This window comes from Phlebotomus papatasi, chromosome 2, assembly GCF_024763615.1.
Source record: "Phlebotomus papatasi isolate M1 chromosome 2, Ppap_2.1, whole genome shotgun sequence".
Taxonomy (NCBI): Eukaryota; Metazoa; Arthropoda; class Insecta; order Diptera; family Psychodidae; genus Phlebotomus; species Phlebotomus papatasi.
This window is the reverse complement of record NC_077223.1, coordinates 105,855,272-105,872,380: the sequence shown is the minus strand read 5'-3', so window position 1 is coordinate 105,872,380 and position 17,109 is coordinate 105,855,272. Positions and strand designations below refer to the sequence as shown.

Sequence of the window (17,109 nt, the reverse complement as noted above, 5' to 3'; positions counted from 1 at the left end):
GTGGAAAATTATCCAACGAGAAGGAATAGTATAACTTCAATTATAAAATACTACAGCGAGGGTTGGGTCAACGTTTTTGTTTTCATCTTCACACTGTATCATCACCTTTGTAAAATACATCCTCTTTCACCTTCTTAAACAAAATTTAAACTCTGGTATACTTATAAATTCGGATTTTGAAAAACAATGTTAAAAATATTTATCTTCATTCAGAGGACAATGTGTCATACACAGGAAAAAAGAAGATTACAAGGATAGTCGTTGATTGCCCAAATATACACATTAATAAAACGTTTAAACCGTTTAAACTAAAAATAAGTAATATAGAGGCGCGGTGAATATAAGATTACTTTTCCGTACAAACCCGGGAAGCTCTCGAGAGCCCTGGAAAATTGCCAGGTATTTCTTGGAAAATTAAAGCCACTGGGAATCCGGGATATTCTTAGGAACTGCTCTTATCAATTTCCACATTTAGGGGAAAGTACCCATGCTTCGTATGATCCAAAGCTTCGTAATGACTAAATTTTTCCTACACTGAGAAAAAAAGAGGGTGCGATTAACTTTTTTTTTCGTAACTTTAACACTTTTTAGGTGTAAAAATATATCAACATTTTTAATGTTACTTTTACACCTTTTTAAGGGTAAAATTAACATGAAAAAGGGTAACTTTAACCCTCAATACGCCTAAAAAGGGTAATATTTACACCGATGTTGGATCAATACTTCAGGGTAAAATAAACATTTCCGAAATGTTATTTTAACTTTTTCGGATTTCTCTCAGTGTATAGGCCTCTACGCACTAGAGAAATTTATGACCATATTCTAGCAAATTCCGTACGCTTGTGTAGAAAAAAATCTCTTCAATATGGACATAAATTTCTCTAGTAAGTAGAGACACTGAGAAAAATCTGAAAAAGTTAAAATAACATTCCGGAAAATGCTAATTTTACCCTGCAGTATTGATCCGAAATCAGTGTAAATATTACCCTTTATAGGTGTATTGGGGGTTAAAGTTACCCTTCTTCATGTTAATTTTACCCTTAAAAAGGTGTAAGATTAACATTAAAAAATGTTGATATATTTTTACACCTTAAAATGTTAAAGTTATGAGAAAAAAAAGTTAATCGCACCATCTTTTTTTCTCAGTGGACCATATGTTTCTGAATAAATGTGGCTCTGCAATATAATTTATAAATAATCTCAGATAAGCTTGTGGTTGATGAGATTCTCTACAGCTGACCTCGAAATGCGTGCAACTCGGGGTGCTTGCAACTCGAAATACGTGAAAATTCGATTGTGAATTGAGTTTTGGCGGTAAAGAATCGCGTCGAGCCAATTTTATCCGTTTCGACCGACAGGAACAGCTGACTCGACGCGATTCCTTACACCCAAAATTGAACATAATAAAATTTGAAGAAAAAGCATGATCTAGCTTTCGAAATATTCTAAATCGAAATTTCGAAAATAGACTTTTCATTTATTCGGACCTTTGATTACATCAAATGAAATTGGGGTGTCATAAGGGTTGTAGCACTACACGAGAGCTTTCCAAACATATATCCTTGCATATATCACCACCGGTGATACTGAGCGACTAGTGTCACGTCGCAATTGATATTAAAATACAATTAAACGGAAATATGACCGTAATAAGCCAACAAAAGGAAAAAAGTTCATTGAAAGCGGTTCATGAACATTAGAGATAGAGTCCGGTCCATTTGAATAATAAAGGTCAGGGTACATTGGGTTGGTGTACAGACGAATTTTAAAGAAAAGACATCGTCTAGTTTTCGAAATATTCGAAATCGAATTTTCGGAAATAGATTTTCTGAATAATTGGACCTTCGATTAAATCGGATGAAATTGGAGTGTCATAAGAGTTGTAGTAGACCTTTCCGAAACATCAAAATTTTTCAAATTCCGATAATTAGAACCGGAGATATGAACATTTGAAAATTGAATTTTTGACATTTTCTAGCTTGGGTCAGGGAGGTCGGGGCTGCTTAAATTTTTTTTTCAAAACCTCTTAGGCCCAATTATAGCATAATAAGGTTTAAGTTTAACCATCTTCAGAGGGCTCAATTGTCAACGGAATTGCTTAAATTTTGTTTTTTTGGAAAGGTTTTCAAATTTCGAAATCAGCTGCATTGGTTTCAATCGACAATAAATCGGTAGATTATCCGTAAATGATACATTTTTATTTTTATTTTAAATAAATAAATAAAATAAAAATAAAAATGTATCATTTAGGGATTTATTTATTTCTTTATTTAAAATAAAAATAAAAATGTATCATTTACGGATAATCTACCGATTTATTGTCGATTGAAACCAATGCAGCTGGTTTCGAAATTTAAAAACCTTTCCAAAAAAACAAAATTTAATCGATTCCGTTGACAATTGAGCCCTCTGAAGATGGTTAAACTTAAACCTATACCTTATACCTCGAATTGATTTGTCTGTGTACTTGTTACCCATTGTAAAACTCAGCTAACATTCTAAAACACGCATTTCGTAACCAATTTTCGATTTCGAAATACTTTTGTAAACTTTCAATTAATTTAACCCTTTAAGGACGAGACAGTTTTCAGGTCTGTATCGATAATGAACCGGTTCATAACTGATAAGTAATTTTTATCCGAAATTCAATTATATTACTCATAAGGTGTTTTCTGGGCAATATTTTCAGTGATTAATAAATCGTATCAAATCGGTTATGAACCGATTATGAAACGATAAGTAATTTTTGTCGGAATATTAAGTCTATTACTCTTAAAACTATTTTGGGGATCTTTTGAGCGATTTATGAATCGGTTTAAATCGGCTAAGAACCGGTAAACAGTAAATGATGCGAATATACTTTTCAGGTATAGTATCTAAGTCACTAGTTCGAGCACTTTATTATTTTTTTTACTCCTGAATTTACAACGATAATTTGTTATAGAATTCTATTTAGGATTAAATATTGACGATACGGACATTACGACTTGCACACTACGTGTTTGCAATTGCACCCATATATTTATGAGTTCCCATAAATATAATAAAAGATATATATAATATTTTGTAACAGATATAATTAAATATAAAACTAGAGTTTCAATTGATTACCCGGTGCCAGACCGAGTCTATTAAAAGCTTTCTAATTTTAAAACGAACAGCTTTGAATAAAAACTTTTTTAATATACAACATTATGTAATTCCGTCCATTCTCGTTTCATGAATGTTAAAAAATATTGAAAAATGTTGTTTAAAAAACGATTTTTGTTGCTTTTATCTTCTTTTGAACTTTAATTAATCAAATTTTTGGTTGCTTTATAAAAAAAATATTAACTTTCATTCTGTTGCAACTGTGATGTGCATAATAATTTTGATAAACCTTTAAACATTCTGTGATAAAAATCAGCAATAAGTTTGTGAAGGTATCTGCAAATTCTTACATTGTTTCGTATTTAAAAGCTCAAGACAACAAAACAGAAAATCAAATGGAATTTAGTGTGACAAAAATAATTTAAATTCTCCTCAAATCATTCCATTTTGAGGTCGGTTACTGGGAGATTGATGAATACGATGGCTGAATGCTTTTACTCAGTGATTGAATTTTATTTAAATTCAGGTCTCAACAGGTAGCTTGACAAAGCAAAAGACATCCATTTCATAGCACAGTCATTTTTCAATTTAGAACAAGCATTTGATGGGTGAATAATAAAATATGTTCATGCCCCACCATCTGGTGGGAAAACCTCTATCGATTTTTCACACTAGAATTTTCTGGGTCTGTTGCCAGTGGGAAAGAAATTTAACATTGTGCCAATGGTGCGGAAAATATTTTCACCAGAGATGGCATTTTCCACAGAAGCTTTTCCCAGATCTCTACCACGAACTTTTAACTACAATTTACCAAAGGGTAACAATGCCATGGGGGATTTTTGAGGGGTTGAAAAATAAACGATGGTACACAAACTTATACCACTGAATCACAATTACCATTTGTACAATAAATTAATGTGCGATTGTGTATGTAAATTTCCTATTCTGAAGCTGAGAAACATATATCCACACAACGTATACATATTTAATCAATTTTCACTAACAAATAATTTGTACAAATAAACACATGTGAGTTCTTCACAAATTTTCCTGTTAAACTAAATACGCAATGTTTATATTATATTAATTCAATTGATGATGGAAAATATGAAATAATGATTTTATAATTGGGTTAAACTTATTGTACACTAAAATGTATAAAATCTATTTAGATTGAAATAAAAGAAAATTTAACGAGGATAATTTTCCACAAAAAGGACCAATCAAATTTTGTGTTATATCACCATCCTAGATGCAATTCACAACCAATGTAATCCATCTACAATATGTCATTCATTAATATCATTCATTACATCGAATTTTCCTTGTCAATTTCACACGAACATTCAATTAATTTCATTAATTTAATTACAAATTTTCAATTCAACCCACTCACACTGATGGTAATCAAATGGTTCAATTGTCTTTACACATTTTGAGACATTTTCGTCAAAATTTAATATTTTGAAGTAAATCGTTTGCAAATTAAGGAATCTACATACTGTTAGAAAATTATGTCAAAAATAAGTTTTAATAAAGTGTTCCTGAAAATAAAATGCCTAACATAATTGCCCAAGAAGCAAAATAGCTGCCTTATAGAACCAAGTATTAAACAAGTCTTTTAGTGCACTTTTAAAAGACTTAAAGTTCGAATTTTCTGTTGAAATTCCTATAGAAGCTCTTAAGATTCTTAAGAGTGCGCCACTTTACTTATAGTAATCTCAGTGATGGAACCAAGAGCGTTATAAGTAAATAAAAAATTTTTTTGTTCTATAGTGCCTGACTTAAGGAATTCTACAAGACTATATTAAGAAAAAATTGTTTCTTGGGTGGTGAAGTTTTTTGCTATAAAATTTATTTTTAAAGAGAACTTGTTTACTGTGCGTAATTCCCACTGTAAATTATTTCATTTTTTGGCCTTTCTCTAAACATCTTAATGGGTCAAGTGGTAGAGCACTCGCATTATGATGAATGTGCCCCGGGTTCGAATCCCATTTAAGTCACCAGGGCCGTATCCTCAACTTTGTGAGAGATTTTACGCGAGTTTCTCTCCGTGACATTTTCACTTATTTTTCCCACCTGCCTTCTCTCCGTTTCCACGAACATCAGCGAGATTCAGGCGAGATTTTCGTGTGGAACTCTTTGTGGAAATCGCTTCTTGACTTTGGCACAAAGCGAGTTGGCAAAAAAACTGAATACTGAAGTAATTATAAATTCAATGAATGAATAAACAATTAAATAACATTGTTGTAAGCTTTGATTTATTCAGCGCAACTCCTCTTAACATTTAAATGACTGCAAATTTTACTAGGGGAGACTGGGGTAAAAAGTCACAAATCGAAAAATTCAAAATTCAATATCTTCAATATCTATATTCAATATTCAATATCTTTCTAAAGTAAAGACCTTCTTCAATGTCGCAAGCGTCTTAGAATTCGAACAAGGAATTTAGAAAATAAAAAAATATCCAAATTTTTAACCCTATTTTTTAAATATTTTCCTTGCAGAAGATAACAATTATTACCTACTTATTTTCCAAAATTGATTCACTGGTGAATTAATAATATTTTCTAAATAATTTGGATTCTTTGAATACGAATCCGTTATCTATTTTAGAATTTCACAAAAGTTCTTTTCTCCAGAAATCCTTTTATTAAAAATGGGCACTTGGGGTAAAAAGTAACAAAAGGTATAGAGCAAAAAGTAACAAAAAAGCGAAGCAATTTCTGATGTCTCACGGCGAAAAGAAACGTCATTATCATGTCTCGCCGCTTGTTGTTTGCATTTGTCAAACCGGTCAAACGATTTGCAGTCTTTTGTGTGTTTTTTTTCTAAAATAGCTTGAAAAGCGCTTTTCTCATTTTCTCACTTTCCTCGCAGAGAAAACGGTGTTTTACAAAGATGTAGATGAATAAATTTTCTATGAAAATATGTCCTCTAGGTATTTTTTTCAAATATACGGAAGCCCGTAATGAAGCGTATCAAAATATGATAATACCCAATGTCTGATACTATTTGCCCCAGCATTTTTGAGAATCATCACAAAATTACCTTTTGGAAATTGTCTCGATAAACGTATTTCCTTACAAAATAGAGGAAAATTATTTTCACAAAGTTGTAGAGCGGTAAATTTCCTATAAAACTGCGCTAATTAGAAATTTTTGAAGGTGATCGAGTAGCTTGTAAAATTAAAATATCCGTTTTGGACTTTTTGCCCCAGTGTCCCCTACAGTGAAAGCTTTAAAAAAAAACCCTTTGCATTTGTACCAATTCAATTATAAATACGTATTTATATGTATAAAGATTTTCTCATTTTCTTGTGGTTTTCTATAAATTTTCTGGAAATTGTCAAATAATGCTAAAGTGAATTTTCAGAGTTTTTTGTAACAAAAAACCAATTACAATTGAATTTTTCTATTTTTTTAGCAATTTGACAAGAATTATTTTATTCATTTCAAAATATATTTTCCTGTAAAATTTAGAAATTCTCACTTATAATTTGCACTTTAAAAAAAAATAATAAGTAAAATTTCCAACAGGAATTCGGAAAAAAAAATGTGTAAAGTTAATTTTCACCTTATTTTTCTCTGCAATATTGTTCTACGATAATTCTTACTATTTATTTTTTCAATATTTTCTCATTATGTTGTATTTTTTGTGATTTTTCGAACCAATTTTCAAGCAACGATGCATATTAAATGTTAAGAGGTTACGAGTTTTCGCCAAGAAAAGTTTTCTTAAAAAGTTATAAAGAGTTCACGGTTAAACCGCCAAAAATCTGTTCAATTTCGTATTTATTAAGAATATAAATAGTTAATCAAAGATCTAATCATTAAATGGCTACAATCGTTTTCTTATTTACGAGAGCTGAAACAAAATTATATTAAAATAACAAACAATTTGGAAAATGATTGGTATCAAACTCAAAAAATAAAAAATAGGGGGAGGCTTTGATGTTTCGCACACAAAAATGATGTTCAAGTTCAGTGATTTTTTCTGACTACCATGCAAACCGTATGGATTCTCCAACTATGCCAAAAAAATGTCTTACTTATAAGGTTCATAATCCCACCCCACAAAATTCCAGAAAATCCTTAGATTTTTCTCCTGAGGAAAATGAAATTTTAATGGCGATTTGTGCGATAGATCAGTCAAGTTTCCATCTTCGCACACGATTCACGCCATCATTGAACACCCCATTTTCACCGTAAATTTTGCACCGGACACTAAAAGTTGCACATCATTGTTTAAATGGAACTCTAATCTACCCTCTGTGATAGTCCTTTTTCAGAAAAGTGATATTAATTGTGCACAATCGTCTGAAGTATTGCGCAGCAAAATTACAGTTTTGAACCTGTTTTTATTTTTTGCTTCCTGAAACTAGGAAAAAAGAATTAGACTCTCAATTTTTTCAGGAAAGATGGGATTTAAGGCTAGCTATTACAATATATAGTCATATGTGAGATTCATAAAGGAATATGGGAGAAATATGAAGTGTTTGAAGGTAGCGTATGTGCGAACGATCAGAGCCTTCCCCTATTAAGAAAAAGGTTGAAAATTCCTGCACAGTTTATTAAGAAAAAAAAACTTCATTGAAATTTATAATAAATATACGGAAATTGCAAGCCATTGTGAGGAGACCTCGACCTCGGGGCAGACCTAGGACAGGGTGGCTGAATAAAATTCAGGATCTTGCATGGGAGCGCCTTGGGATCGAACCCGAACATCTTCCTGCAGTGGCGGAGGATCGACAAGTGAGGGCTGCTAATTTCGATGTCATGGCCCCTGGACCCCAATAGGGATAAGCGGTTGAAAATGAATGAATGAATGAATATACGGAAATTGTTTTTATTAAGTGAAATAATCATTTAAAAATCATTTTAAATTAATTCTTTAATTTTTCCCGGTTTTTAGTGTGAAATTTTGCAATCGAAAATTTCGTGGATACCAAATAGACGATTTCCACACTGGAGAGTTGGTTTTTCCCACAAAATCAAACTCTCACATCTTGGACGATACGGCCCCAGGAATTTTTCTGGCGTTAAAGGTGTTGGAATTGCATCACGCGGGCTCCACTGCACTCATGGGGCATGGGACTGACAATCTCCTCATCCCGTATAAGAAAAAAATAATAATAATAGATGTTCCGAACTCTCCTTGCGGGCCTAAGTTCCTCTATGGAACGTTATGCCACCATTATTATTATTATTATTATTATAGAGTTTTTCCACCGGAGTGCTTTTTAAGCATCCTGTTGTTATACGGGCGGTATCGTTAAGAGCGACGTTAACTTGCCTAGCAAGTTAACGTCGAGATAAAGATTAAGATTAAGATTTGTCTATGGTTCGGCTCAAACTTTCATTGGTTCTGCTGCATTCAGGCCACTTATTTGGGCCCATTATGCACTCCCCTTTACTCCGTTCTATCTTAACCCTCAAGGCGGTCCTCTAGCTCCATATCTAGGCTTCTGTATGCTTAAGGTATACACACACTGCCGTTTCTATATTGTGGTAGACCAGCCTTGGTTGGATCAGTTGCAGTGAATGTGTATTTGTATCGACAGATCTCTTTATGCCGAACTCCTTTCTGTACCAGCCTCTCTTGTTTAGGCGGTTCATTGGCAATGTATTAGGCATTACTTTTTCATCCATTCACTGGACTAATTCGATACGGCTGCTGAAAAATCTGCAGCTGCCGAGTCTCGAATCCGATAACCTCACAGTCATAGAGACACTAACCTACCAACTGATCAACTGAGGCTCTGTTCTTGACATTACTGCAGTAGGTATTCTATGTGAAAGTTCGATCGAGAGTTAGGCCTGCTTCAGACTTAAGGTTAGGCCCAGTTCCCGATAGTCTAGAAATTCAAAATAGCAACCAATTTTTTCGGTCTGTTCTTTATTTAAAGGATAACTTGCCCATGTTGATCAAACTTAAGTGATAATTTTCCAAAAAATCTTGATTGATAAGAAAATAGAGGAGTTAAGGCACATGGCTAAGCCTTAGGTCTGAAGCCCGTATTACTCCAAAAAGAAAGTTTCCCTCCCATCTTACCATTCAAACGAGTCTTGACGGAACAACTTGATATTCCTGTTTTAGAGGGATTTGGTTTTAGTTGATTCTCCTTATAGAATTTGAAAAACTCTACAAGACAGATCTCAAGCTGGATTTCCGCGTCTTGAAACGTGCCTTCTTTAACAGCTAGAGCCAAACCATTTGCGTACAAGAAGGAGAATAAGGAAGAGTGTATAAATTTGGGAAATACACTGAGGTTTAGGCTGTGGCACTCCTTATCGTTACTCATTTATTTTTATTTTTCGTATGTTTTTAGTATATTACGGCTAAATAATTAAATTTATTTTTGAACACATCCAAAAGACAAAGAGAATTATAAAGTACCGAGGTTTTAGCAAAAGAAGCGAGGTTACACAAAAAAGAGGCATTTGCGTTGAAAGAGAATGAGTATATTGTTGTTGGTGATAAAATAGAATGCTCAGAAAAATATTAAACAATGTTGGGCATAAAAAAGCTTTTAACTAATTTAACAAATTATGAACTTTTCGCACATACCCAGAAGCCCTTGGTATCCAAAATCACTATAATGGTATAGGGCATAGGGGCGCAATTTACTTGAATTGCATTAAGGGCGGGAAAGGAAGATGAAAAAGGGTAAAATAAATTGCTAGTGTTATTTTTCTCTGCACTTAATTGCCTTTTCCCAGATTTTATTCCAGATATTGCTTAGATCCCTAGATATAAACCGTTTAAAATATGCTAAATAATTGCAATTTAAGGGACTATAGAAATGCCCAGATACCGTCTTCGGAAAAGATAAATTGTAAAGAAAATCAAGATTTTTTTCTAAACATAATTACACAATTTTACAGATCTTCTCTCATAGTTTTTCCTTCGTGCCCCAAATACATTGTTCAATAGTGACCAAAAAGTATATAGTAAAACAACACAGTATTATCGTCTCATTTTATTTCTTCTCGGCACACAAACACCATCCATTAACATTTTTGTCTACAACTTTTCGTGGAAAATCCCGGGGAGAAAAACAGTTTTGTGTTTGTGTGTGGCTTGAGAAAAATATGCAAATGAAGATGGTGTTATCAGAAGAATTTTCATTGTATAATCAAGCTCTTCCATCCACCCAAAATTTATAAAGTTCAAGATATTTTTTTTAATAAGTTAAAAAGAAAATCCAGGAAGTTAAAAAGGGATTTTTCCAAGAATAGAAGGTTAAATGTCATAAAATTATGTTTCTTCCTTTTTTTTTCAAAGTCTACAAGTCAAAAAGAATTTTTCCAGGGTTGAAATATAATGCTATGAAGCTTTAAAACTTGAATACCTCTTGGAAAGTTCTACCGAAAGCAGCATCCAACTTTTGAAGATATTAGTTTCCCTGAGACCACAATATCCCTGCCAATAAGAGGCATCTTAGCAATCAAAAACGTAAAAAAAATAGACTGATGTTGGATCGATAGCTATCCAACCGGGTTAAGTCCCCTTCCCTTAATGATAGGGTAAGAAAGTTGGAGTACTCAAGTTCTTGTGGATTTAATGCGGAAGTAATACATGCGTCTAAAGCGTAATATCGCATTTTTATGCTTAATTTATACAATTTCTAGGTGACCCTTTGGGGGAAAATTAATGAGGCTTCTCCTCAACTCAATCACACCTCCACGTCTATATTCCTGCCTTTTTGTTTATTAGTCCAAGATATATAACAGGGAAATTCTGGCCCCAAAATCTTGGGGATGTTGGTTTTTACGCGCCAAGTTTTCCTTTTAACGGGGAACAGAAAGTAGACCCCAGGAGTTAAAATCCATGAGAAAATAATGAACTTTTCTTGCCTTAGGAAAGGTGGCAAAGCGTCCCAGCTTTGCAAAATGCTCGAACTCGTGACATAGATACTAAAGGAGCCTTACTAATTTACTTATGGCTCCGGCACACCTTTTAAATCAGGAAAATTTCATCTCTTTCATCAAAATTCACATCCTTTTCTTCCTCACACATTTTGCATGTGTCTATCTCATTTTTTCGCACTCCAAATTCGATAGAGTTAAATTGAGTTTATAAGTGATGTTTAGAAGAAGAAAAGTGCAAAAGAATGAGATAGACATAATGCCCAACGCACAATAACTTTTGTTTATAAACATGTTTTCAAAATTGTCTGTGAGAGTGAGCGAGATGACTAGATCTAGATCACGCTCACTATCATTCAAATGTCAAAAACATGTTTACTAAGCAAAAGTTATTGTGCGTTGGGCATAATGTAAAATGTGTGAGAAAGAAAGGGATATAAATTTTGATTTAATGAAATTTTCCTGATCTAAAAGGAGTGCAGGAGCCACTATAATTTAAAAAATCTCTAATTTTGCAAAGTTTTACCACTGACTGCGCAGTTTCTTGACTTCAAATACCTTGTCTAAACCTGATCTCAATGAATTGTATATGTTTGCAAAAACCCTGACTATTATAAACGTTACTATTTAAATCTGTTCCAAGACCGTTTTTAATCCGCCGCGGGGTTATTGCCTCATGATCATGTCACATATAAGATTAATATTAAGATGAATACTTTCTGAACTGCGAGAATGCCAAAAAAGGATAGCAAGCGTTTTATCTTGCCTCTCTCTTGTGTTTCGCTCGAAAACTGACCGAATCACTGGTACGCATGGAAAATTGCTCGAATTGCCTGTAATACGATTCAGAAAGCAATTAATACGAACAGTAATATCTTACTCATCGTATTACTCCACTAGAGTGTACTCTTTCTAACATACATGATATTCCATTTGAAATTTTGGATACTATATACCTCTCTATCCGGCTTTTCTTAATATTAATATTAATCTTATATGTGACACCACGGTCAGGATGCCACTGTCGAGACCTTTCGAACCCCAAACTCTTTCGTTACTGGATTCTGAGTCTCTATAACTGTACCTATAAGTTGGATAGCCTAAAGAATCAGTCCGGTCTAGAACGTATAAAAAGAACGACGTGTGAACTTGGGCCTCTTGGGGGAATCTAGCTAAATGCTAAAAGGAGTGGCGGCTAGCTGTCTTAAAATAACCCATTCCTTCTCAGTCCTAGACCTTTCGACCTAAGAAATCCCCTATCGGTAGTCTACGCTTGAATCAGGATTGCGCTTAGACTTGCCACTGGAACCGAAATCGCCTAGATCGAGGGTGAATAAAACCGTTTGATTTGAAACCAAATAAACGTCAAAAATTGAGTTTGTCCAGGTAGCATTTCGACCGTTTCGACCATTAACGAACCGTAAAGCGGTTTTCAGACTAGAGGTTTAGCCCAATTCTCGAAGGTTTCAAAATTCTGAATAGCAACCAATTTTTTTGATTATTAAGAATCTAATAGATAATTTGACATTAATAATTCAATCCTAAGTTAAACTTTATCAGAAAATCTTGACTGATAAGGAATTATTACAGTTAAGCCATATTGCTAAGCCTTATACGGGCTTCAGACCTAAGACTTAGCTTAGGCTTAACTCCTCTAATTCCTTATCAGGCACGATTTTTTAGGAGATTCTTGTTTAGAATTGAATATTAAGGGCAAATGATTCAATAGATTTTGAAAAATCAATAAAATTGCTTGTTATTTAGATTTTTGAGACCTTCGGGAACTGGGCTAAACCTCCAGTCTGAAGCTAGCATTAGGTCTGAAACCCGTATAAGTGCGGACAGGGGCCTCTTGACATTAATTTTTCCATAGACGCACTGAAGACTTTTGACAAGACTTTTCCTAAAGGTAGTGGACTTATCAGTCTGATATATTACGAAATTGTTCGTTAAAAGCTATCTAAAAATACACATTTCATAATGTTCGCCGAAATAATACAAGAACTACGAGCAAATTTGTTTAAGTCGCGGCGCAAGATCTGCAAAATTTTTACAAGGAAGACTGAAAAATATTTTCACTTTTTATTAGGCTTGATAGGCCCCTGGTGCGGATGACTTTGTCCCCTACGGGTGCTTTGGTACGTCCCTGTTCGTAAGCTTTTCTTTATTTCTAGAACTAAAGAATGGTATTTACAGTGAATAATTTAAGAATTCCGCACCGATTTGAATCACTTAATAAATCACGTAAATGGTCGCCAAAATAACACAAGAGTAACGTAAGAGAATTTCGGATAAAAAAATAAGTTACCGGTTCATAATCGGGTCGTTATCGTTTGGATCGGTTCGGACTTGTTACAAAATTCCAAGATCACCGTAATTTTTTTCTAAAGGTATAACGGACATGGAGTAAAAATGAAGGTCATGTTAATGGTCATTTCGTTAACTTATTGGGCGGGGTCCCTCAAAGTTGCTCAGTGGTTATCTCTAACCGTCTGGCCTGTAGGTCCTAAAACGGATGTCTCCATTTGTCTAAAGTGGTTTCCCGAGGGTGAAAGGTGGAAATTTTGGGGAAAAACTGAAGGATTGTAACAACTGCTCTCTCGGTAAGTTCGAGCAGTAGAAGCATATTTATCGACGAAAGGATCTCATTGAAAAGCAAAAGCAGAGGAAGAGCATGAAATAAGAAATTACATGAAATGCAATTGTAAATTTTCTTCGCATGCACCTCTAATCAATTTCAGCCTTCACTCTAATTATGTGTTTTTCTCGCGGACAGAACCTATCACTATTCAACCCTAATACAATTGCCTTGTTCGATATACAAATGGTTAACGCCATCAAGAACGCCATAGAGTTATACAAGAACAATGGGGTCAAAAATTGAGTAGAAAAGGATTGAGTTACACAAATGAAAATTTTCTGTTACTACTTTTGCATAAGCTTTTGAAAATTCAATACCCTAACGATTGAGGATTTTGTTGGAGCCAAGAGGGAAAAGACTGGAGAGATTTTATTTACAAACAATTCATTGTATGACGACGTTTAAAAATAGACTCAATATTTCATTTTTCCTGGCTCATTGTTTAATTTACTCTCCTTTCACATGGTGTAAACACGCTAAGTGTGTGCGAGGTAAAACACGGAATTAGGGTATTAAATTTAAATAATATGCTTTACACCCATTTTCTATTAATTTTTTTTTGTTCATTAATGTTACAGCGTGAAAAATGTTAATAAAACTATTTTATGACATTTTCTGAAGCGCATTGGAAAATTAGATATCTTTCAATGACACTTTATAATGTTTATAAATTTATTTACTCATTCTATTTCCTTCAAAACTCTTTGATATATAGATATAGATAATACGGCAGTGACATTACCAGCTGGAAATGTTCCAAAATTTGTATAGCATTGCAGTCAAATTGCATAACATTTCACTTATTCACTAATAAAACTTGCATCTCAAAAATCATTTAAAATTGGCTGGTGACTCATTGTAATTTATATGAGTTAATTTTAAAAATTAATTAATAAGGTAATCTTCCATTGGGAGAGAAAAATCCAGACCAAAGTAATTGATTTGTTGTAAATCACTCCTAATCAATTCATTGTCAAATTAAAGAGACAATCAAATGTTGGTGAAAGTGAATTTTTAGTACAACTCCTATACCACTTACAGTAGAACCTCGCTATAGGCTATATTTGGTTCCAGATTTGACACTTAGGTCGCACTATAGTCCATGTCATTTTTTTTAAATTATCAACGACTTTTAGTATTGAAATTGCTCGACGGCTTCCACTTTCTTTGCGATTGTGGTACTTGTCCTCGTTCTCTTCATTATGAATCACAATTACCACAACTACTTAATAAAGTTTGCCGAAAATATTAAAATAATTAAAATTAACTTAAAATAAGTGTTTTGAAATCAACGGTCGATAAATTGTGGATTGACCGTTCGTTTTCGAAATTGATCATTTCCGAAGAAGCAATGGAAAAGTCAATATGACACCTTCATTGCCTTCGAATCTCTCACTGAACGCAGTGCCCTCTAGTGTAATAAAAATATCGAAGGCGGGAAATTTTTCAGGTCTTCAAAAGTAATGTAGTTCACATTATTCACATGTCTTTTATACTAAACTTTAATTTCACTAATGCCTAGACTCATTTGAAATATATTTCAAAAGTTTTCACAAGAGTTTTATGAGTAAAAATTCCATTGTTTTGATTTTTCCTGGCATCAGCTGATTTCGATGGTGCTCGATGATATTTCGAACATTGTTCGAACACTGAATTTAAATAAAAATAGAGAATGTTAACGGACTATGTAATATGGAACTGTCAAGAAAAGAACAATTGACCGGGCAATTGCTTTTTGCTTTTTGTTCAAGGTATTTATATTTGGCCAATTTTACTAAAGTATTGTTTCCATTTTAGAGAATACTGTCTCATAGAACATAAAATAAATGAGAAAATTTCAAGTTCAGGTCAAGCTTCCTTTAAAAAATATGAGAAAAAATCATATATCAACGTAGCTCTACAGTTCAAAGTAGCCCCACTTCCCCCTATGTATAATAATTAACTCTTTCGCGTCATTAGGGTTATATATGACCCGGGGAAAAAACAATTTTTTTTGACTATTTACATTAATTGAAATCAATTGGTTTCTGCACGACATCATAATAGAAGGATGTAAGATTCTTGGCTAATTTTCTCAAGACTCCAGATATTCAGGAAAAGAAAATATTTGAGATGAAAAATCACTAATTTCGAACTTTGTGAAATGACTTTTCTTTTTTAAAATTTTTTATATTAATTTATTTTTTTCAGCAAAAAGTTCTTTAGAAACACAAAATAGAATAACCAAAGATTGTATATTGCATATTTTTATATAATAAACTACTCTCAATTTTCCAGAAAAGCGTGTCCCAAACCTATAGCGAAATGTAGTTGGGACATTGTTTTTCTTTGTGAAATGCAGGTGGGACATCGTGCTCCTGGACATTTCATCTTATATCTGATGAATTATAACATATTTTGCAATATTTTAGAGTATTCTGCAAGCGTCTAATGTTGTGCAATTGTATTGTGTGTGAATAAATATGTAGATAAGTTTATTTTTGCCAAATACCACTCAAAATATTGTGACAGTGACTGTTCAAGGGATTACCAGGAAGATTCCTTGAACACCAGGAGAACAGTGTTCATCAAGACAATCCAATTTGCCATGGTTTTGGCCAAATTAATAACTTCAAGCAAAAATCTCTCAGAAAGCCCGTGATATAGATTTTGAAAATGGTATGTTCACTTCCCTTGAGGACAACAGGGTCATATATGACCCGGGGTTTTTCCGAGTTTTCACGCAATGGAAAATTTTTTTCCTCTCTGAACTATTATATTTGGTCATAAAGCATTAGGAAAAACTCAATTTTACATGAATTCATTTGCTGAATAAAAGTGGGACGCGAAAGAGTTAAGAACTTATTAAATACTTGATAAGTGCTTACAAAGAATTAAAAAAAAACGCAAAGGATAGTGGCCCTTGACTAACTTCTAAGACCGCGTATTTACTTAAATCCAATTCGAAAATCTATTTGAAGATCCAAAAAAGAGACTTTCTTACTTCTTAATACTTCCGCAAGGTGGCGGAAGTTACATCCTTGTTAAAATTTCGAAGTGCTCAAGTGTCAAAATGTGACGATCTTCACATTGTTTTGAGGTAAAAAAAACAGATCAACGACGTTTACTGTTCTTGCCCGAGTATTTAATCACTCCACAATCACTGAGTAACTCTTTTTCTAGCTTTTTAGTGTGATATTTGATAAATTTTCCCCACCATGTTCGAAAATTTATTATGAAAATTCGAAATTGAATTTGAATTCTTCGAACGTCAACGACTTTTTGTGCAAATAGAGTTCCATTTTCCTTTTATACAAGACACTATTGGAGAATCAAAATCTACTTGTGATCGGGCTCAATAGATCAGTGTGCTCACAGCCAGGATACATTCTCCAAATGCGTCTCGGCTGGAATTTTAATTTAATTTAAATTGTAGCTCCACAGCTCAAAGTAGCCCCACTTCCCCCTATGTATAATAATTAAGTGAGATTCTTAGCAATCTCACCTACTGTATTTATTTATACGTCT

At 33.4% G+C, this 17,109-nt stretch overlaps 2 protein-coding genes across 7 annotated transcripts in view; both read right to left on the bottom strand.

Annotated features, from left to right (window-relative positions):
* LOC129800644 (neuronal calcium sensor 2) overlaps positions 1-17,109 on the bottom strand; it is a 96,981-nt gene that overhangs the window by 68,504 nt on the left and 11,368 nt on the right. The gene's annotated exons all lie outside the window — the stretch shown is intronic.
* LOC129800643 (neurocalcin homolog) overlaps positions 1-17,109 on the bottom strand; it is a 120,206-nt gene that overhangs the window by 91,732 nt on the left and 11,365 nt on the right. The window lies entirely within an intron of this gene.